Below are 22,180 nucleotides of genomic sequence, written 5' to 3' on the forward strand. Positions count from 1 at the left end.
AATTGAACCTACAGTTATATAGCCATCTAATCTTCGATAAGGAAGCTAAATAATTAGAATGGAAGAAGGACAGCCTCTTCAGTAAATGGTGCTGGCAAAATTGGTTAATCACTTGTAGAAAACTAAAGCTAGATTCTTATAAATCACCCTGCAAAAGAATCAATTCCAAATGGATGAAAGACCCCGGAGTCAAAGCACACACTCTGGAAACATTACAGGTCTCCTTGGCACAGGCCAAAATTTTCTTAAATAGAGACCCAGAAACACAACAAATCAAAGAAAATTTGGACAAATGGGATTGCATGAAATTGCAGAACTTCTGAAAGGCAAAGAACATAGCTAGCAAGATCGATAGAAAGCCCACGGATTGGGAGATGATCTTCAGTAGCCGTACAATGGACAAAGGTCTCATATCTAAAATATACCTGGAACTCAAAAAATTAAATCCCCCAATAACAAATCCTCAGAGAAACAACTGCCAAATAAATAAGTGGCCTAAAGACTTAAAGAGAAACTTCTCTGAAGAAGAAAGAAGGATGGCCAATAGACACATGAAGAAATGCTCAACCTCCCTAGCCATAAAAGAAATGCAAATTAATATAACATTGAGATACCACCTCAGCCCAGTTAGAAGAGCTATAATCAAGAACTCTAATAACAACACATACTGGAGGAGATGGGGTCAAAAGGGAATCTTACTGAATAGTTGGTGGGAGGTTCCTCAAAAAGACTCCAGATAGAGCTTCCCTATTTCCCAGCAATCCCACTTTTGGGCATTTACCCAAATGATCACAAACAAGATCATACTAAGGCTACCAGCACAACTATTTTTATTGCAACATTATTTACCATAGATAAGTTATGGAACCAACCCAAATGCCCCTCATTATATGAATGGATGTAGAAAATGTGGTATATATACACAATGCAATTCTATGCCTCTATCAGAAAGAATGTAATTGCCCCATTTGCGATGAAATGGAAAGACTTGGAAAAAATTAAGTGAAGTAAGCCAGGCTCCAAAATATAGGTCCCATGATTTCCCTTATTTGCAATAACTAGTATATTTTTGAGACAAGTAGAAAAGGTAAGATAAGTTCATGTTAGGTGATATGAACCCCAAGATAAGTATTGAAAATTTTTTTTCTTTCTTGCAATTGTTTCTAACATATTTATAAGATTATTTCTTTGTTGCTTTGTATGTCCCTCCCCCATGGTATAACCCCTGCTTCCATTTTATTTGATATTGGAATAATTTGTGGAGGGAATGGGCAAAACCAACCTTTAAATAGGGATACGTCGGACCCATTGCAACAATGAGGTATACAAGTCATTATGTCCAATAACGAACTTTACAACTTTTGCCAGGGGCTGTTTGTTGGGGGCTTGGAGAGTGGAGATCGGAAAGGATGAGAAGTGGAAACAGGAGGAGGCAACAACGCTTGATAAGAAATTTACTCATTACCTTACCCATGTAATTGTAACCCCTCTGTATGGCATTTTGAGAAAAAAAAAATAAAAAACGTTTGGCAGAACAATGTCAAAAAGTTTTTGACAGAATAATCATTAGTGTATCAGCTAGAATCTGGATATGGTTAGTAACTCTAGAGGATTTTCTCATACTTTCAGAATTTTCGTAAACATACATAATAAGTCAAATGAGGTGTTTTATACCTATAATCCTAGCTACTCTGAAAATGGAAATGTTGACAGTTGCAGTTCAAGGTCAAGCTACAAGAGACCTCCAGCTCAATCAATAAAAGCTGGGTGTGACAATGTGTGGCTGTCATCCTACATATGTTGGACATAAAACTAGGAAGTTCACTATCCAGGTAGCCTAGGAATAAACAAATATAAGATTCTATCTCAAACACACACAAAGCAAAAATTGCTGGATGTGGCATGGTTCAAGTGATCAGATGCCTGCCTGGCAAATGCAAGGCTCTGAATTTGAATCCAAGTACTTACCTCCTAACATTAAAAATAAATAATATGAATTAATTCTCTAAATCACTTCTCAGTGCAATTATCTTATGTATTCTTCAAATAATCTTGTAGTGAAGGCAGAGAATTGATTGCACCAGATCAATATGATAGGTGAAATGAACCCAAGAATAAGTATTGAAATGTTTTTTTTTTCTTGCTTACAATTGTTTCTAACATTTTTATAAGATTATTTCTTTGTACTGGGAATGCCTAGCTTCTTCATGGCTCATAGGCTGGTGTGCTCATGTGGACCCATTCACCAATTATGCCTGCTATGCCCCGAGTTCAGATCCCAGCCCTGCCAAAAGATTCATCTTGATGTCAGAAGTAAATCGTTGCCCTGTTTTCCTTTTCTGTGCAACTGCTGGGTTTCAGTTAGGATGGAGAATGCATGGGCCACGCTGTGGTCATTGGAATAAGTTGTTCTACATGTCAGCCGAGTTATACATGTCATCATATAATCAAGAAAATACACAATACATCCATGAATAGCATACAAAATAAAGACAACAACTACACTTAATATACGATGCAGTCCACACACGGATGTGAATATACATCCCATGTTTCAATGATGCATTGAGGACTATTTTGGCCTCCCTGGGGCTCAATATCAGTTCCTGGGAACAGCCCAGCTCCTTACTAGCTCACAGTCTGGTGTGATCACTTGGACCCAATGGGCAGTTGGGCTTCCTAGGACTCGAGTTCAAATCCAGCACTGCCCAAATTCACCCTGATGTGAGAAGCCAGTCATTGCACTTGTTTTCATGTGCTGTGCAAATTCTGGGTCTCAGCTAGGATAGAGAAGGTATAGGCCAACTCTACATTCATGGGAATAGGTTGTCATCCAGTTCACCACAGTTATATCTGTCAACCTATGCTTAAGAAAATACACAATACATCAATGACTAAGACACAAAACAAAGAGAATGAGTACACCAAATGCAAGATGTCACCCACTCATGTTTGGAAATATAGATCCTTTGTTTAATTATGAATTTATGACTATATTGGCCCCCACCAGGACTCCATCACAGGTCCCAGGAATGGCCTACCTCCTTAGTGGTTCACAGGCTGGTGTGCTCACCATGACCCATTCACCAGTTGGGACTGCTAGGCCTTGAATTCAAATTCCAGCATTGCCAAAAGATTCATTCTAATGTGAAAAGCCTAAAGTTGCTCATGTTTTCCTGTTCTGTGAATGTCCTGACTCTCATTGAGGATGGAAAATGCTATATAAGCAACTCAGTAGCCATGGGAATAGGTTGTCATCCATGTAAGCACAGTTATATCTGTCACCATATTCAATAAAGTGCACAATACATACATGAATAAGATAAATAAAAAATGAATAAAAAGTGTAACTACACTGAATGCAAGATGCATGCCACACCTGTAGGTAAAGAGAGATCCTATGTTTAAAAAAGGTGGGCTTGCTATTTTGTCCAGTCCTGGGGCTTCAAATCAGGCCCTAAACCAGGCCTGACATTCTAGTCTTCAAGGATGGTGAGCTTCCCGTTCCCTCTCAGTGCAACAGAGCTATCCGAACCTGAATTCAAATCCCAGCGCTCACAAAAGATTCATCCTGATGTCAGAAGCCAGTTGTTGCACACGTTTTCCTCTCCTGTGAAAGTCCTGAGTCTCAACCAAGAAGAGGAATTCATAAGCAACCCTATAACCATAGGAACAGGTTGTCATCCATGTCAGCAAAGTTATAGCTGTCACCATATTTAGTAAAATACAGAATACCTCCGTGAATAGAGACAAAATAAGAAGAAGCTCACCGAACACAAGATGCTGAACAAACATGTATGTCAATATAGATCGTATGTTTAAATTATGAATTCATGACTATAGTGGACCACCCTGGCAATCAATGTCAGATCCTGGGAATGGCGTAGCTCGTTAGTTGCTCACAGGTTAGTGTGTTCACCTTGACTTATTGGCCAATTGGTCCTACTAGGACCTGAGTTAAGATCTCAGCTCTACCAACAAGTGGATCGTGGAGTAAGAAGCCAAGTGTGAAAAATATTTTCCTTTTCTCTGAATATCCTGGGTGATCCTGAGAATCCTGGCATGATGGAGAACATTTCTATAAATCTAGATGCTCTGTGATAGGATGTCATCAATGTAATAAATTTAAGGTGTTTCATCTTAGTACAATCAATGGTAAATAAATGAATAAAATAAAAAATACAAGAACAACCACACCAAACATGTATGGACTGAACATCTATAGGTAAGTATAAATCCTATCTTTACAATGTATATAAATAGTATGTTTCCAGAGCTAGGGCTTGAATACAGGACTAGTGAATAGGCCTAACTTTCTTATCTTCAAATATGGTGATCTTCCCCTTCATCCACATTGCTGCAGATTTACCCAGATCCTGAGTTCAAATCCAAAGCCTGGAAGAATAAACAGCGTGAATTGCAAGCCAGGGAGCTAAATTTTTTTATTTTACTTTTCTCAATATGGCTGTTGAACTCAGGTCGTGGCAACTCTGCCTCAGCTTTGATCACCCTAGGCTGGGTTGCAGCCACTAGATCTATAGCTCCTCCTGGGATCCTAGACCCTCAGGCCTTGCAAGGAAAGCAATGCACAGAAAAAATATGGCCATTTTATGTTTTCTTCCTTTGCATGGTGACCCTCATGGGTCTGAATGACACTGTTGCAAAGGGTACTTCATCTTGCGTTGCTGAAGGCTGCCAGACTATCAGGGATGCCATAGGCCCACGTGGCAACATAGGCCCTGATTTCGAATCCCTGTCCTGACACCAACCAATGGCAGGAGCTACTAAGAAAATGGTTCCCATCGATAGGATTAACAATGGAATGTTGTCAATGTCACGGTTGAATGAATTGATCATGAATGATGCTCCTTTAAAATTAGACAGCATCATTTCAGGAGGTTGATGCATTTTATTTAATATTTATGAAGCACTGAAAGAATATTATTACGTAAAGGAACGCAATAATTTCAGGACACTGATTTCATTAATAGTTTAAGGATGAAAACAATTAATTACATTACATTAATTACATTAATTACATGGAGGCATAATTAATACCCAGGAATTGGAAGGAATGTAGTCTATATAACTGAATACTTTATAGACTTCTCTGACACTCTATAAAGATATATATTTATTAGCGTACTGCCATCTGCATGTCAATCTTATCTTATTTTGGTTACCCCTGGGGCTTGATCTTAGGTCCTGGGAACAGCCTTTCAGCTCAATTTGCCCCAGGATGGCATGCTAACACTCACACATTCATGAATTGGGCCTTGTAGGCTTGGAGGTCTTGAGTACAGATGCCAGCACTCCCAAAAATGAATCATGGAGTAAGAAGATGATGTGACACGTTTTCCTTTTCTGTGAAAGTCCTGGGTGTCAGGTATGAAATGGAATACATATGCAGACCTATATCCTGTGTAATCAATGTGATCAATGTTTTATGTTCCATGATAGTCAATAAAATAAATGGTCAATATATGATTAAAACAACAAAATAAAATAACTACACTGAATGCATTATGGAGTCAACATATGTATATAAATATAAATCATATATGTAAATTGTACATGAATAGGATGTTTTCTAGTGTTGGAGATCTATTTTAGGCATAAGGAACAAGACCTGAATTTCTTCACTTTAAGTTGGCCAGCTTCCCATTCCCACACAGTGCAACAGAGTTACCAACACATTGAGTTTCAATCCCAGTCCTGGAAGAAAAATGGTACCTTTGCAGTATGTGAGGCCCAATTCTTAAGCATTTCATTATGCCTCCATTTTATGAATGTGATTGTTTAACTGCTTAATAAAGAATTAACAAAAATCGATCAGTGTCCTATAATATAATTGTGTATAATTTTATCCTAGAATCATTCAAGAACTGCCCAACATGACATATATCACATTCCATTGGTATTCATATGGATAGAAATGAGTTCCTTAGGATCTCCAGCCATTTGGAGGTGGCAGGACCTGGATTCCAACTGTGAGCTCCAGCTCCCACCACTTCAACCTGGGGATAGGGTACTCACCGGTCTGTCCAAGAATATCAGCAAGACCAATGATTAGACAGGCACCAGTGGCTCTCAGCAGTCCTCCTTGATACTTACAAGGCTGTGATGGGAGGATCATGGTCAAAGTCATCCTAGTCAGGAAAGTCCTTGAGACCTCTGTCCAACTTCAGTGCCAAAAAAGCCAGAAGCCCAGGGCTCCAGTGTGGAGGGCGAGCCTTGAACAAAAGCAGTGCACAGACTGTGCCCAGATCCTGAGTTCAAGGTTCGGGTCTGGCAACAAACAGACATACAGAACAATCTGTGCAGCCATCCAGCTAAAGCAGGTCACCATCTCATCTCCAACTGAATTAGACATTGTTCCCTGGGAAAAGATCTGGGGGAGCTGCTATCTTCTTGACTCCGCCCATGCTGCTCGCATCACAGAATTCTGGCCACACCCCCATTCTTTCATGGTTATTTCTGACCAATGGGATACAAGAATAGTGATCACGCCCACATTCCATGCTGCCTAGTAGCACCCAGGATTCCCTCTGTTAGTTTACAACACTACCAGCAGTTGAGGAAAGTAGATGTGGCTGAGTGGTGAGGAAGAGACTCAAGCAACTTTGGAGTATAGTAGGAAATTGAGATGCCTGCCCGCACCCTTGCTCCCTCCTCACCTTTCCAAGTTGCAAGATTTCAAACCTCAGGCAATGGTGCACTGCCAGCCCGCCTAAAGGCCTGACCTGGTCCCTGGCCTTGGTTTTCTGCTCTTGGCCCATGTGTTTGCAATGCCCCTGCCATTGCTGCTTGCCCTACCTGGAGCAGCCCCCAGCAGCTTTTCTCAGCAGCGCAGGTGAGTGGCTGCCCCCAAATCACCCCTACCTGGGATCAGGCACCCCTCTGGGGGCACCATTATCCCCTGCTTGTTTCCTCATCCTGGCTCTGCGGAGCCACCTTTCTGTCTTGGGCATTTCTGAAATAGAAACTCAATATATACTTTAGATGGACTGGATTGAGGTCCTCCTATCTGGGACAGGTATGCTCCACCAGGCCTGGTCCTCTGTAGTTGGGATGGTAAACATGTAGCGCCATACTCAGTCATCGATTTAGATGGATTATCCCAAACTTTTAGTCCACAGCAGCCGATTCTTGACCACAGGTGAAGCTCTGGGTAGGGCCACAACCATCAGACCTCATTCTCCTCATAGGACAGTTTTGAGGAAAAAAGGGATTTATAGAGAGGGAGGGAATCTCTGGAGCATGGCTTGGCATGGAGGGAGTGGCATTCAGAGAAGGTTCTCTGCAATTCTGTGAGCAAATGACAGGAAGATACCCACAAAGGGCTCAGGTGGGGCCAGTTATTAATCATGCAACAGCTGAGGATTTTGAAACAACCCATGGCTCTTTTTAATCATTACCCTATCCCCATGAGGAAGGGGATCCTTCACTGTGTTGAATTTTGCATCTTTCAAAACCGAGACACAGAGAAGTCAGTTGACCTCCTTATGATTTCAACTTCACAGGACGCTCGGCCTGACTTCACTACCATGCTCCCTAGGACAATGGGTGCTATTCAATCCACTTCTTGTAGTAGGAAGTCCACTTCTTGTCAGTTGTGGGGTTTGAACCCTAGGCATGGGCACTGATCTTGAGCTCCTCAGCAAAAGGCTAGTGCTCTACCACTTGAGCCCACAGCACCACTTCTGGTTTTCTGGTGGTTCTTTGGAAATAAAAGTCTCAAAGTTGTTCCTACGGGGGCTGGCTATGAACCATGATCCTCATATGTCAGCCTCCAGTGTAGTTAGGATTAGAGTTCTGAGCCACCGACACTCAACTTAATTTTAATTCTGACTTCTCTCTCTCTCTCTTTTACAAAAACTGGTTGAATAGGTGCTGGAGGAGGGGTCCACCATCCCCATGTGGCTGGAATCCAAGGTGACCCTCTCATTCTGGAGGTGGGCTGTAGGTCAGGAGCTGTCTCGCTCAGCCTGTTGAAACAGCTCCCTGTGGTAAGCCCCAATGTTCCCTGGCTAGACCATGAAATTCATTGTCCATCCAGCCTTACTGGACTTATTGAATTGTATTGCTTTCTATATCATTTTCTAGCACCTGGCCAAACTTATGATACAGAATTATGAAGTGAAAATATAATGCCTTCTTAAGAAAGTCATTTAGGGCTCTGGGAATGTGGCTTCATGGTATGGTGATTGCCTAGCATGCATGAAACCCTGGGTTCAATTCCTCAGTAACACAGAAAAAAGAAAAACACTAGAAGGAATGCTGTGCCTCAAGTGGTAGAGTGCTAGCCTTGAGAAAAAAAGCTCAGGAATAATTCCCTACCCCTGAGTTTAAGCCCCAGGACTGGCAAAACAATTAGTAAATGGAAAATAAAGAACCCGTACTTGAAATATATAATTGCTACTTCCATACTGACACCTGATAATAGCCTCTAATTCATGTATTTTACTTAGGATACTGTGCTGAAAAAAGTTTTGTTCATTAAGTCACAGCAATTAATGCCAGAAATGTGCTTAGATGTTAGCTGAAGATTAATTCTGGAAATTCAAGGATTCAAGGATTTTGTGTCATCACTGATAATCACAAAGTGAAAAGTAGTCTAAGTGTGATTTTGAAATCTTTTTGATCAGTTTTGGCATCAGAAAGGCAGAGGCTAATTAATAGTTGTGACAGAAAATAAGGAGTAACTCCAGATGGAAGGAAAAAAATGATAGTAAATAAGGTATACCAGAAACTGGTCTAGAGAACCATTTTTGGTTATTGAAGAACTAATTGTCAAATAGGCTTTTGCTCATTGCCTTTATCATTCTAAATCTCTTAGGCTAGTTCTTAATCTCTGCGTGATAAATGTTTCTCCTTTTTTTTTTACTTGTGTGCCTTTTTTTCCTCTGTTCTCTTATTTATATTTATTTTTATTTTTTTTTAATTTTAATTTTAATTTTTTGTGAACATACTGTACAGAGGGGTTACAATTACATGGACAAGATAATGAGTACATCAATCAATCATTGCAGCCTCCTCCTTTGTTGACCCTTCACATCCCTTCCCATCCTCTCCCCAACCCTGAATCCCAACTCCCCCACTCCGCATCAAAGTTGTAAAGTTCGTTTTTGTCATGACAACTTGTACTTCTCATAGTTGCATCGGGTCCAGCTGTATCCTTAAACGACTTGTTTTTCCACATCTCCTCCACAAATTATAACGACATTAAATATAGTGAAAGCAGGGGTTGTACTGTGGGGGAGGGACATACAAAGCAAAAAAGATATAAACTTATAAATGAGTTAGAAACAAATGCATGAAAAAAAACATTTAAATACATATCAAGGGTTCATTTTCCTAAGATCACATTATCTGATCTTTCCTGCTTGACTCATACATATCTTAGATATTGCAAATAAGGGAAACCATGGGACCTATGTTTCTTTGGGCTTAGCTTACTTCACTTAATATAATTTTTTCCAAGCCTTTCCATTTCCTAACAACTGGGACAATGTCATTCTTTCTGATGGAGGCGTAGAATTCCATTGTGTATATATTCCACATTTTCTTGATCCATTCATCTACTGAGGGGCATCTGGGTTGGTTCCATATCTTAGCTATAGTAAATAATGCTGCAATAAACATAGTTGTACTGGTAGCTTTAGTGTGTTCTTGTTTGTGAACCTTTGGGTAAATGTGGGATTGCTGGGTCATAGCGGAGCTCTATGTGAAGTCTTCAGGAACCTCCATACTGCTTTCCAAAGTTGTTGAACAAGTTTACACTTCCACCAACAATGAAGTAAGGTTCCCTTCTGTCCACATCCCCTCCAGCATCTGTTGTTGTTAGAGTTCTTGATTATAGCCATTCTAACTGGTGTGAGGTGGTATCTCAATGTTGTTTTGATTTACATTTCTTTATGGCTATGGAGGTTGAGCATTTCCTCATGTGTCTATTGGCCATCCTTCTTTCTTCTTCAGAGAAGTTTCTTTTTAAATCTATAGGCCACTTATTTATTGGGCAGTTGTTTCTTTGAGGATATGTTGTTGGGAGATTTAACTTTTTGAGTTCCAAGTATATTTGAGATATGAGACCCTTATCGGTTGTATGCCTAGTGAAGATCTTCTCCCAATCCATGGGCTTTCTATTGATCTTGCTAGCTAGGTCCTTTGCCAGGCAGAAGCTCTGCAACTTCATGCAATCACATTTGTCCAACCTTTCTTTGGTTTGTTGTGTTTCCTGGTCTCTATTAAGAAAATTTCGGCCTGAGCCAAGGAGGCCTAGGGTTTCTCCTATTCCATCCTGTAATGTTTTCAGAGTGTCTGCTTTGACTCCGAGGTCTTTGATCCATTTGGAGTTTATTCTGGTGTAGGGTATTATATAAGGATCTAGTTTTAGTTTTCTACAAGTAGTTAACCAATTTTGCCAGCACCATATACTGAAGAGGCTGTCTTTCTTCCATCCTATTATTTTAGCACCCTTATCGAAGATTAACTGGGTATAGGTCTATAGGTTCATTTCTGGGTTTCCAATTCTATTCCATTGGTCTTGAGGTCTGTTCTTGTGCCAGTACCAAGCTCTTTTGGTTACTATGGCTTTATAGTAGAGTTTGAAATTTGGTATTGATATTCCACCAGCAGTGTTCTTTCCGTTGAGGAGCGTTTTTGCTATTTGTGGTCTTTTATTGTTCCATATGAATTTTTGGATTACCTCTTTTATTTCCTTGAAGAATGAGGTTGGAATTTTGATCGGTATTGCATTGAATTTGTAGATATCCTTGGGAACTATTGCAATTTTCACGATGTTAATCTTTCCAATCCAGGAGCATGGGAGGTTTTGCCATTTTCTAAGTTCTGTTTTTACTTCCTTCTTCAAGATTTTAAAGTTTTCATCATAGAGGTCCTTCACTTGTTTGGTTAAGATAATTCCTAGTTATATTATTTTTTGAGGTGCTATTACAAATGGAGTTACTTTCCTAATTTCATCCACACTTTTCTCATTGTTGGCATACAGAAAAGCCATTGATTTTTGGGGGTTAATTTTATGCCCTACTATCTTGCCAAAGTTTTGAATCAGCTTGAGTAATTTGGTAGTGGAGTCCATGGGTTTCTTTAAATACAAGATCATGTCATCTGCAAAGAGGGAGAGTTTTATTTCTTCTTTCCCTATTTGGATCCCCTTTATGTTTTTGATCTTGTCTTATTGCTTTAGCTAGGCATTGTAATACTAGATTGAAGAGAATTGGAGAGAGTGGGCATCCTTGTCTTGTTCCTGAGTTAAGAGGAAATGGGTTTTGTTTTTGACCATTAAGTATAGTGCTGCTGTAGTTTGGTCATACACAGCCTTTATTATATTGAGTAATGTTCCATTAATTCCTAATTTTTCCAAAACCTTCATCATAATCGGGTGTTGGGGCACTCACGCGGCCGTGCCAGCTTCCCTCCGCCCCACTCCCTCCCCCGTCTCCCCTCCCCCTCTCCCACTTCCCAGGGCCCAGGCTGCTGGCTCCACAATTGGAGCCACCACCTCCACTGCCACTGCTGCTGCAGCAGCCTCTTGGTAGATTTTCACGCTCCTCCTTTTTCTCCTCCTCCTCTGCCTCCTCCTCTTTCTCCTCCTTTTTCAGGGCTCCAGTCAGGCCAAGCCGGCTCTGCTCACGACAATTCAGACATGGCAGAACTTTCTATGGAATGTGAAGAAGAAGAGCTAGAGCCATGGCAGAAGAAAATAAAAGAAGTTGAGGATGATGACGATGATGAACCAAACTTTGTTGGAGAGATAGCAAGTTCAAAACAAGCAATTTCAAATATTTTGAACAGAGTTAACCCCAGCTCATATTCAAGGGGAATAAAGAATGTTGCGCTCATTCGAGGTATTTCTGCTGCATTCAAGTCTACAATTAACACTATACGAACCCATCAAATCCAATTGCTGCCTTGCCAGTAAATTTTCATCCAGAATCTAGATCTTCAGATAGCTCTGTTATTGTACAGCTTTTTTCTAAGCCTGGCTATTTAACAAAGTCATCCCGAGTTGTATCTAGTAATTCTTGTGAGTTACTGTTTGACTTGACCCAGGATACAGAATTACCACAGTACCAAGGGATACCAACAATTTCTGTAGCAGGTCTGAATGAAAATTTGTTTTTATCAAAACGTCCTTCTGCTACTGAAGTGAACACTGTAAATCCAAAAAAGCCCAAGGCTGCTGAAAGTGTTTCTGTAACAGATTCCTCAGCTGTATTCCCTGTAGTTAAATCTCCTTCACTGATGTATCCCCAAGCTATGCCATCAAAAGGTGAAAATACTTCATCAAATCAATCTAAAGATGGAACGCCTTTTCCACGAGCTTGTCCAAAGTGCAATATTCATTTCAATCTTCTGGATCCTATGAAAAATCCATGCAGTATTGTTGTCCAGACATGATAAATGACTTTTTGGGACCAGATAAAACAGAAAACTCAAACACAGCAAATAAAGCTATGACTGCTGATTCAGAGAAAGGAAAATTGATCATGTTAGTTAATGACTTTTATTATGGAAAACATGAAGGAGACTCATACAACCTTTAAATGCTTCAGTTGCTTGAAAGAGTCTCAAAAATAATATTAGGTTTATGAACCACATGAAACACCACTTGGAACTTGAGAAGCAGAGCAGTGAGAGCTGGGAAAACCACACCACCTGCCAGCACTGCTACCGGCAATTTCCCACACCCTTCCAGCTGCAGTGCCACATCGAGAGTACACACACACCTCACAAATTTTCTACCATTTGTAAAATCTGTGAATTATCATTTGAAACAGAACATGTTCTTTTACAACATATGAAGGACAATCATAAACCCGGTGAAATGCCATATATCTGCCAGGTTTGCAATTATAGATCATCATCATTTTCTGATGTAGAAACTCATTTTCGAACATCTCATGAGAACACTAAGAATTTACTTTGTCCATTTTGCCTCAAAGTTATCAAAATTGCAACACCCCATATGCATCATTATATGAAGCATCAGAAAAAAGGAATACATCATTGTATAAAATGCAGACTGCAATTTTTGACATGCAAGGAGAAAATAGATCATAAGACGCAGCATCATCGAACATTTATAAATAATTGCCAACTGTTGTTCATAAGGCATAATATTTTTTGTAAATCTATGCCGTGTATAAATCCATTCTAATGGTAGCTCATTTTGTCATATAATTCCTGTTCGGTATTTCCATGTATCTAATATATATAAATTTATGAGTTGATTTAGCGTTACTCGATGTAAAAATATTTTTTTATTCTCTATTCTACAAATTGTACTTCTCTTTCAGCTTCCTTAGTTAAAGGTCTTTTGCTATGTAAATCAGGCTCCCCTTGTAATAATGAAAAAAATTATATAATTGATAAGTAGGAATTCCTAAGGCCGGTGGCATGAAAATAATATCTCCTAGTAACTTTTGAAAATCATTTAACTTATGTAATTGATCACGTCATAAAGATATTTTTGAGGTGTCACTGTTTGTCTACAAAAAAAATATCCTGATGGAGGCATAGAATTCCATTGTGTATATACCACATTTTCTGGATCCATTCATATACTGAGGGGCATCTGGGTTGGTTCCAGATCGTAGCTTTGGTAAATAATGCTGCAATAAACATAGCTGTGCTGGTAGCTTTAGTGTGGTCTTGTTTGTAAACATTTGGGTAAATGCCCAAAAGTGGGATTGCTGGGTTTTAGGGGAGCTCAATGTGAAGTCTTTTGAGGAACCTCCATACTGCTTTCCAAAATGGTTGAACAAGTTTACACTCCCACCAACAATGAAGTAAGGTTCCCTTCTGTCCACATCCCCTCCAGCATCTGTTGTTGTTGGAGTTCTTGATTTTAGCCATTCTAACTGGGGTGAGTTGGTATCTCAATGTTGTTTTGATTTGCATTTCTTTTATGACTAGGGAAGTTGAGCATTTCTTCATGTGTCTATTGGCCATCCTTCTTTCTTCTTCAGAGAAGTTTCTCTTTAAGTAATTAGCCCACTTATTTATTGGGCAGTTATTTCTTTGAGGATTTGTTGTTTGGGGATTTAATTTTTTGAGTTCCAATTATATTTTAGATATGAGACCCTTGTCCGTTGTATGGCTAGTGAAGATCTTCTCCCAATCTGTGGGCTTTCTATTGATCTTGCTAGCTATATCCTTAGCCATGCAGAAGCTCTGCAACTTCATGCAATACCATTTGTCCAACCTTTCTTTGATTTGTTGTGTTTCTGGGTCTCTATTAAGAAAATTTGGTCATGCGCCAAGGAGACCTAGGGTTTCTCTTATTCCATCCTGTAATGTTTTCAGATTGTCTTCTTTTTCCAGGTGCTATTATTAATCCAAAAATCCTTAAATATAGAGGGTAAACACTGTAACACCATTTCTAATTCTGTCATATTTGGTCCTCCAAGTAAAATATCATCCATATAATGAAAAATATAAATGTGAGGCCATTTTTGTCTAACAGGTTTTAAGGCCTTATCAACATATATCTGTCACATAGTTGGAGAATTCATCATTCCTTTGGGCAACACCTTCCATTGTAAGTGCTGATGAAGGGTTTGATGATTTATTTGTGGTAAAGAAAAGGCAAATCTTTTATAATCTTTTATATGTACAAGAATGGTAAAAAAAAAACAGTCTTGTAAATCTATTTCTATTATTGGCCAATTTTTAGGAAGCATGGCAGGTGACGGTATACCAGGTTGTAAAGCCCCATGGGGTATGTGGATGCTTTACCTCCTTGTAAATCAGTCCGCAATCTTCATTTCCCAGACTTTTTTCTTTTTGTCGGTCGTGGGGCTTGAACTCTGGGCCTGGGCACTGTCGCTCAGCTCTTCAGCTCAAGGCGAGCACTCTACCATTTGAGCTACAGCACCACTTCCGGTTTTCTGATGGTTTATTGGAGATAGGAGTCTCAAGATCTCTCCTGCCCAGGCTGGCTTTGAACCACAATCCTGAGATCTCAGCCTCCTAAGTAGCTAGGATTACAGGTGTGTGCCACCAGCGCCCGGCTCCCTGACTTCTTTTTAATAAGAAATATTGTAGAATTCCCTGGTGACATAGATGGCTCAATATGTCCATTGGTTAACTGTTCTTCAACTAATTGATGAGCTGCTACTAATTTTTCTTTAGATAAAGAACATTGTTGAATCCAAAGAAGTGCCTCAGATTTCCATAATATCTTTATGGGCTCCAACTAAAAATGTTAAAATTGAATATGTGCTCCCCATTGTTCCAGTACATCTCTACCAATTATGTTAACTGGAACTTCCATATTATAAGGTTTAAGGACAGCTGTCTGTCCGTCTTCTGATGTTATAGTAACATGCGACACTGAGAGTTAGAAAAGAGCAGCTATAGAGAGTATGTGGGCCTAGGCTAGGCCTTATCTAGGGTATGGGCAGAGAAAGATATAGCCACATCAAATTCAGATGTGACCTCAGGGGATGCAGATGTGACCTCTTCCACGTGTTCCAGTTGCCTAGGCAACGCAGGTACTGGTTGCGAGAAGGGTGGAGTCTGCTCCCCATCCTGGAGCGGACCTTACATTCCAGCCTTTAATAATCATAAAATAGGGTGTGGATTCTCTCTGGCTACTTCCTGCTGACAAGGGGGCTTCGACAATAGGGGTAAAAGCCTGGAATTTGGTCTCCTCCCAGAGAAGGCAGTGAGCATCAGTGGTCTCTTGGTGGCGTGAGTCCTTAGATGAAGTCTGGAGAAGTCTCATGAGCATTGAGGGGCTGGAAAAAAAATACTAGTGAGCAAATAAATGGCAAGAGGAGGACTTGGGGTTTAAAATGTTGTAGAAATTTCCCTAGCTACTTCTGACATCTGGCGACTAGGTAGAGAAGTCAGGTGACAAAGGCAAGAATTATAAATTCCTGTTCAGTTAATAGGTAGAGAGTTATAGACATTGGATGGGCAGGCTTCTTATTTCCCCTGACCTCCAGACTCTGGTTAATTTTGAAAGGGCAGGCACAAAGTAGCTGAAGTGTCATCTCCTCTTACTCCTCTCCATGTTCCCTTTTTTCCCAGACTGGCTCTGTCTAGGTGCTCATTGCTGGGATGGCTTGTCCCAGTTGGTATTCAAGGAGGTTTGAACTCAAGGCCTGGGCACGGTCCCTGAGCATTTCTTCTCAAGGCTAGTGCTCTACCACTTTGAGTTACAATAGCACTCCCAGTGTTTGGCTGCTTACAGATAAGAGTCTTGAGCCATGCTTCCAGCCGGGCTCTTTGCAGGTTAGTTGGGAGATGGAGTCTTAGGGATTTTTCAGCCCGGGCTGGCTTTGAACTGCAATCTTTGCCACTAAAGCCCTTTATTATTTCGAATTAAAGCAACAGGGAGATCAAGTAGAATAAGTAGAGCTTACCTGGTTCTTATCAAGAATTGACTGACAAATATTCTGAAATGCCAAACTCATTAGAAGTGATGAGAATTTCAGTAGAGATATTCCCAGTATTTTAAAACCATGTAGTCAGTAGAATACTCAACACAAAACAAAAAGGCAAAACTCAAAACCTAAAATTTTTACAATAATGTTTAGACATCTTTGCTAACAAAGCACATCACATGGTTGGGCCTCAGTTACCAGGGCCTGTGAAAAAAGCAAATTGTTAGCAAGGCACCTTAGAATAGCCAGATGGAGTAGTAAGTTTGGTGGAAGGTTAAGGGCCAGATGGGGCCAAACCCTTAAGCCACCATGTGGCCAAGATGGCAAACTCAAGATGGTGAGTTTCTGAAAAAAAATGCAAAGACACCCTGAACAAATAGACCAAGACTACAATTGGCTAGCCTTTGAGAGAGAACCTAGAGGGTGTCTCTGGGACCCAGCCTGCGTCGCACTCTTCAGGGCACAAGCCAAAATGTAGAAAAAAGAAAGGGAGAGATAGGGAAAGTTGGACATGAATGGCAGAGAGAACAAAGAGAGCCTGGAAATAAACAGAATTCTGACCATTTACCATTGCAGTAGCAAAAACTGTCTACATCTGAGAATGGCATAAAAATGAGGCTCTCTGGCTTTCCAGGTAGCACAGGAGACATTTCAAAGGTGTTTCACGGCTCAGACGTGATTCACAGCACCCTATTAAATGAGTAGGAGAGTCAGTCTGGTGAGTGAAGGAGAGCTGACCAGGCAGAACCGGCGTCCCAACTTCCCCCAGAGCCCTCTAGAGAGAGCAACAGAGAACCATAGAGTAGCTTCACTCACCAGAGTAGAGAAGTGGTGTGGACGTGGATGTGAAGGTCAGCAATGGTATCGATGCGCTGTGTCCACAGCAGACAAATGGGTTCGCAAAAGGCCATTAGAACTGTGAGTATTCCTCAGAGCAAGAAGGGGAAAACAAACAGAAAAAGAAAAAAGGGGAAAAATACCAGAGAGAAATCCCAGCTATCCTGACTTTAAGCCCTTTATTCGAGTCATGCCACCATTCATGTTAGGTTTTTAAAAAGAGGTAGCCGAGTAAGAACAGCACCATGCACGTGGTATTCAGGTTAGGGGTAGGTTTATTCAGTAGACCTTCCTGGACCAGGCTAGGTTGGCACTCCATGTAGCTTGGAAAGGCCTAGGAAAGAGATCTGGGAAAGAGAGAGGAAAGAAAGAGAGGAAAGAGAGAAAAGAGAGAAAAGAGAGAGCTAGAAAAGAGCAGCGAGAGAGCAGAGAGCTAGAAAAAAGCTGTGAGAGAACAGAGTTAGAAAAGAGCAGCAAGATAGCAGACAGAGAGAGCAGAGAGAGCTAGAAAAGAACAGTGAGAGAGCAGAGAGAGAAAACAGAGCTAGAAAGAACAGTGAGAGCAGAGAGCTAGAAAAGAACAGTGAGAGAGCTAGAAAAGAGCAGAGAGCAGAGAGAGCTAGAAAAGAGCAGCGAGAGAGAGCCTCTGGGCCTGGGCTAGGCCTTATCTAGGGTATGGGCAGAGAAAGGACCTTACAAGGACCATACACCATCACTGCCTTCTTAAGTTTACCAATATCATCAACAGCAGCAGCTTCATATCTGGCTGGTTAAGATATACCATTCATAGGGGGTGGTCGAATTACAACATAAGAAAAAAATAGGCATTTCATCATCAAACTCACTGCCTGAGCCCTCTGTTTTGTGAGGGAGTAATGCTATAAAAATTACATCGGCCAGTGAAAGAGCCGAAGGCTGCTTTACTTTCACTTTCTCAGGTTCTCTTTTCATTCTGCTAATTTCCAACTCTATATGTTGTAATTTTAATAAAAACAATTTCATTTGCTCAGACATTTTATTTACACTTTCAGTTTGTTCCTTTTCAGCCTTTTTTACCTCTTGTTTTTTCTCTGTCAATTGCAATGCATCCTTATCTATTGTGTCCTTAACCTCAGAGTGCAATTGTAAATCTACAATAGAAGGGGGGGGCTCTTGCTTTAAGTCTGCTATTAATCTTTCCTCATTCAAAGCTTTAAAAAGGGTATGTAAAATAGCCCAAATGGATCAAAGTCTAAAAGGAATCTTTTCCCCTTCTTGAACAGCTCTTTCTACGTTATTCTTTACTAGTTTCCAATTATCAACATCTAATGTTCCTTCATTGGGGAACCAAGGATTCCATTCCCTATCTACATTAATACACATTTTTATGTCAGAAAAAGAAATATTTAGACCATAAGCAGCAAGTAAATGTTTAAGCATATGTAAGTTTGGAGTAGATTTAACTTGTCCCATCACCCTGTAATTAAAAGCACTTACCTGAATATCCCTTCCTGAATTCAACAATGAAGGGTCCTTTTGGGTGCCAATTGTATCGTCTAGTGCCTTGGGGTCCCTGGGTAAGTGTAATGAAATCACCAGGACACTGGGGATGCAGAGTGCAAACAGCAATTGCCACTGCATGCTATGCTTTATTGTTAGTGGGTATTTAACGACAAGCAAGCATGATCTTTGCCAAGATTTGGTCAGAAGACATTGACAAAAAAATTTCAAAGATACATTTTTACTTGACCTATGAGACAATGCCTTGGTATATTATTATTTTTTGAGGGGTCCGTTCGTGGGGCCTGAACTCTGGGCCTGGGCGCTGTCCTTCAGCTCTTCAGCAAAAGGCTAGAGCTCTACCATTTGAGCGACATCACCCCTTCCGGCTTTTTTCTTTTTGCTTATGTGGTGCTGTGGAATTGAACTCAGGGCCTCATGCATGCAAGGCAAGCGCTCTACCACTGAGCCACCTTCCCAGCCCTGTCTTGGTATATTATTATCTAAACTATTTTAGAGCAAGCTTAAACAACTTCTCCAATCTCAGGAAAATGCTTGACCAGCTGTTCAACTATGCTTAAGCAAGCAGAAGAGCTACTTCCTCAGCTCCCAGGAGTCTTGTGACATTTGTTTTGAGATAGAGAGAGAGAACATTTTCCCAGTCTAGCCCGGCATACCAAGAGCTTTCCTAATACTCAAACACAGTCCTCAGATAATCCTGAGGCTGGAGCCTGCATCATTCTGCCCCTTCAACATAGACCCTGAGTCTTCACAGGCTTTGAACCGTAATCTTAAAATCTTAGCATCCTGATTATCTATGATAGTTAAAACAGTATAAATATAAATAATATTTCCAAGAATACTAGTGAGGGAAAAATGATGCAACCCAGTTTATAGTGGTGTTCTTTACAGAACACGGAGGGCATCACATTAGCAGAGGTGCAGTGTATTTTCACAATGGAAATAAGCTATTCTTGATGTGAATTAAGGGAATTTTGAGGTGCACCCTACACGTTGGAAACTAGTGGGCTAGGATGAATTTATGGCATAAATCTTGTGATTGATGTTCATTGAATAATAGCTTAATCTGACAAACAACTGCTTCCTCCTGAAGAATTAATTATAACATGCTTCATAGTTTTATCCTATATTAGAATGTAGCATTTTTGCAGAATTACATAACATGCAAACAGATATATTTTGAATCTGTCAGGTATGGAATGTTCAGAATTTGAAAATGAGTAGCTATTAGTCATTGGAATTTTGAAGAACACATACATTCTGTCCTCTTAACAACTTATTTACTTTTAAAAGTTATGGGTTTCCATAGAATTAAACTGTTTTCTGTTTTAGTATAAGAAAGTACTAAATTTATTTTATTTTCAAAATATTGGCAAGTATATTGTGAAAAAATTTTCTAGTTGGATATCATTCAAGTTGATGACCGTCTGATAAAGAAGAGGTAATTAATTCAAATTAGATGCCAAATAATACTGATTTTTACAAAGTTACTACACAAAGAATAATATTTCCTATACCAAAACAGTGAAATTTTATTTCATCAGCTTATTTTTTAAATTTAATTTTAATGTGAAAGTGATGTGCACTGGGGTTACAGCCATTGTAAGGTACTGAGTACATAACTTTTCAAACTTGTTATTCCCTCTCTCATTTTTCTCACAGTTTTTCCTTCACCCCAATATGCCTCAAAAGTTGTAATGTACATTTCAAACTTATTGTCTTGTGAGAATTGCTATTGCATTGGTTTGCTCTTTGTCCGTTGCCTCACCATTATTTTTGTTCGTGTTCCCTTCCCTAATTAAGGTAAATGTATACACAATACACAGGATACCAAAATCAAACACAGCAGGGAATAACCCATACGGGAAAATCTCAAAGAAAATAGAAATCACATAGTACATCAAAAACAACAACCGCAAATAAATATTTCTCTTTCCATATCTTGGAGTTCATTTTGCTCAGCATCAGCTTATATGGTCATATATACACATAACAAAGGCACTGGAAAATAGTAGTTTCATGGATACTATATCATGAAAACAACATGTTAACTGCTTTTGATGGTAAAGGCGGGATTATGATTGGTGATTTCACGATTCTGATAAAGGAATTTCAAAAGAGCTTTAAAATTTATGACAGGTAAATTTTAATTGTTCAAACTTTTAAACAACTTAGCCTATTAAGAAAATTTAAAATTTTCTGGGAAAATAGGCTTTCATGCAAAGAAATCCATGGAGACTTAGCTGAGAGGGAGCAATGTGGGTGAATATGGCTCATTTTCACAGTAAACAAACAAGCCTCACAAACCTTGCTGTAAATCTTGTAGGTTCCCTTGAGAATTGTCCTTACCCAGGAAATATACTCTCACTGTGTGAAACAAGGTTGCAGTGGAATTAAAATTCAAAATTCTTTAAAAAAAGACATCAAAATTGTGAATTGACATTTAATTACCAAACAGTAATTCTCTGAGAAAGAAGGAAAGATGTAACTCAAAATCACTTGACTTTATTAAAAGTATGAGAAAAGAGTAGTGAAGAAAGATGAGAGAAACCATAGAGGACTGTTTTCTCTCCAGTGGTGTAATGGGTTCTTGACCTTGTTTCTTCTATTCTATCTTCACAAGCTATAAAGTGTAGCTCAAGACTGGAGTAACCAGTTCAGACAAAGAATACTCAAAGAATGGGGGCTGGGAAAGGGGCTCAGTGGTAGAGTGCTTGCGTTGCATGCCTGAGGCCCTGGGTTTGATTCCTCAGCACCAGATAAGCAAAAAGAAAAAAGCCGGAAGTGGAGCTGTGGCTCAAGTGGTAGAGCGCTAGCCTTGAGCTGAAGAGCTGAGGGACAGGGCCCAGGCCCAGAGTTCAGGTCCCCGACTGGACCCCACCCCCCAAAAAAAAAGAATAATCACAGAAGAAAATATTTGCAGTAGATGTAGGTAATTTATAACCTTTGACAATCTATTTAAATCTGTTCAAAATTCTCCCCTACCCCAAAATGCCATCTTTGAACAGTTTGTTTGCTTTTCCCATGACTGCTCTTCATTAACTGCTTAAAATTTTGTGAGCTCATATACATACTCTCTAGAGATTGCTGTTTGGTTGTGATTTTTGTGTGTTTTTGTTATATTTGAACTCTAAGTCAAGTTTTCCTAGCCTTGGTAGAACAATTATGGATCTAACATTCCAGGAATTATTTTTTGGCCTACTTATGCTGGACTGAAATCTTCCATTCATCATTAGGAGAGGGGTATTAAAAATAATCTTGTGACATTTGTGATTTTGTTTACTCATATGGGCTGGTCATCTGTAAAAGGAAAGTTTGAACTACAGTATTTTCTCTCATAATTTGTGATCTAATCTTTCATTTTAATTTGCCTTACATTTCACAATTGCTTACGGCTAATTCCTGCAATGAATTGAGATGGGTCT

At 39.8% G+C, this 22,180-nt stretch overlaps 1 pseudogene; it reads left to right on the forward strand.

Annotated features, from left to right (window-relative positions):
- The first annotated feature begins 6,699 nt into the window (after positions 1 to 6,699).
- LOC138827099 (zinc finger protein 280D pseudogene) lies at positions 6,700 to 13,183 on the forward strand (annotated as a pseudogene).
- The last annotated feature ends 8,997 nt before the right edge of the window (positions 13,184 to 22,180 follow it).

Source organism: Dipodomys merriami, unplaced genomic scaffold (assembly GCF_024711535.1).
Source record: "Dipodomys merriami isolate MVZ:Mamm:240054 unplaced genomic scaffold, mDipMer1.0.p SCAF_150, whole genome shotgun sequence".
NCBI classification, from domain to species: Eukaryota; Metazoa; Chordata; class Mammalia; order Rodentia; family Heteromyidae; genus Dipodomys; species Dipodomys merriami.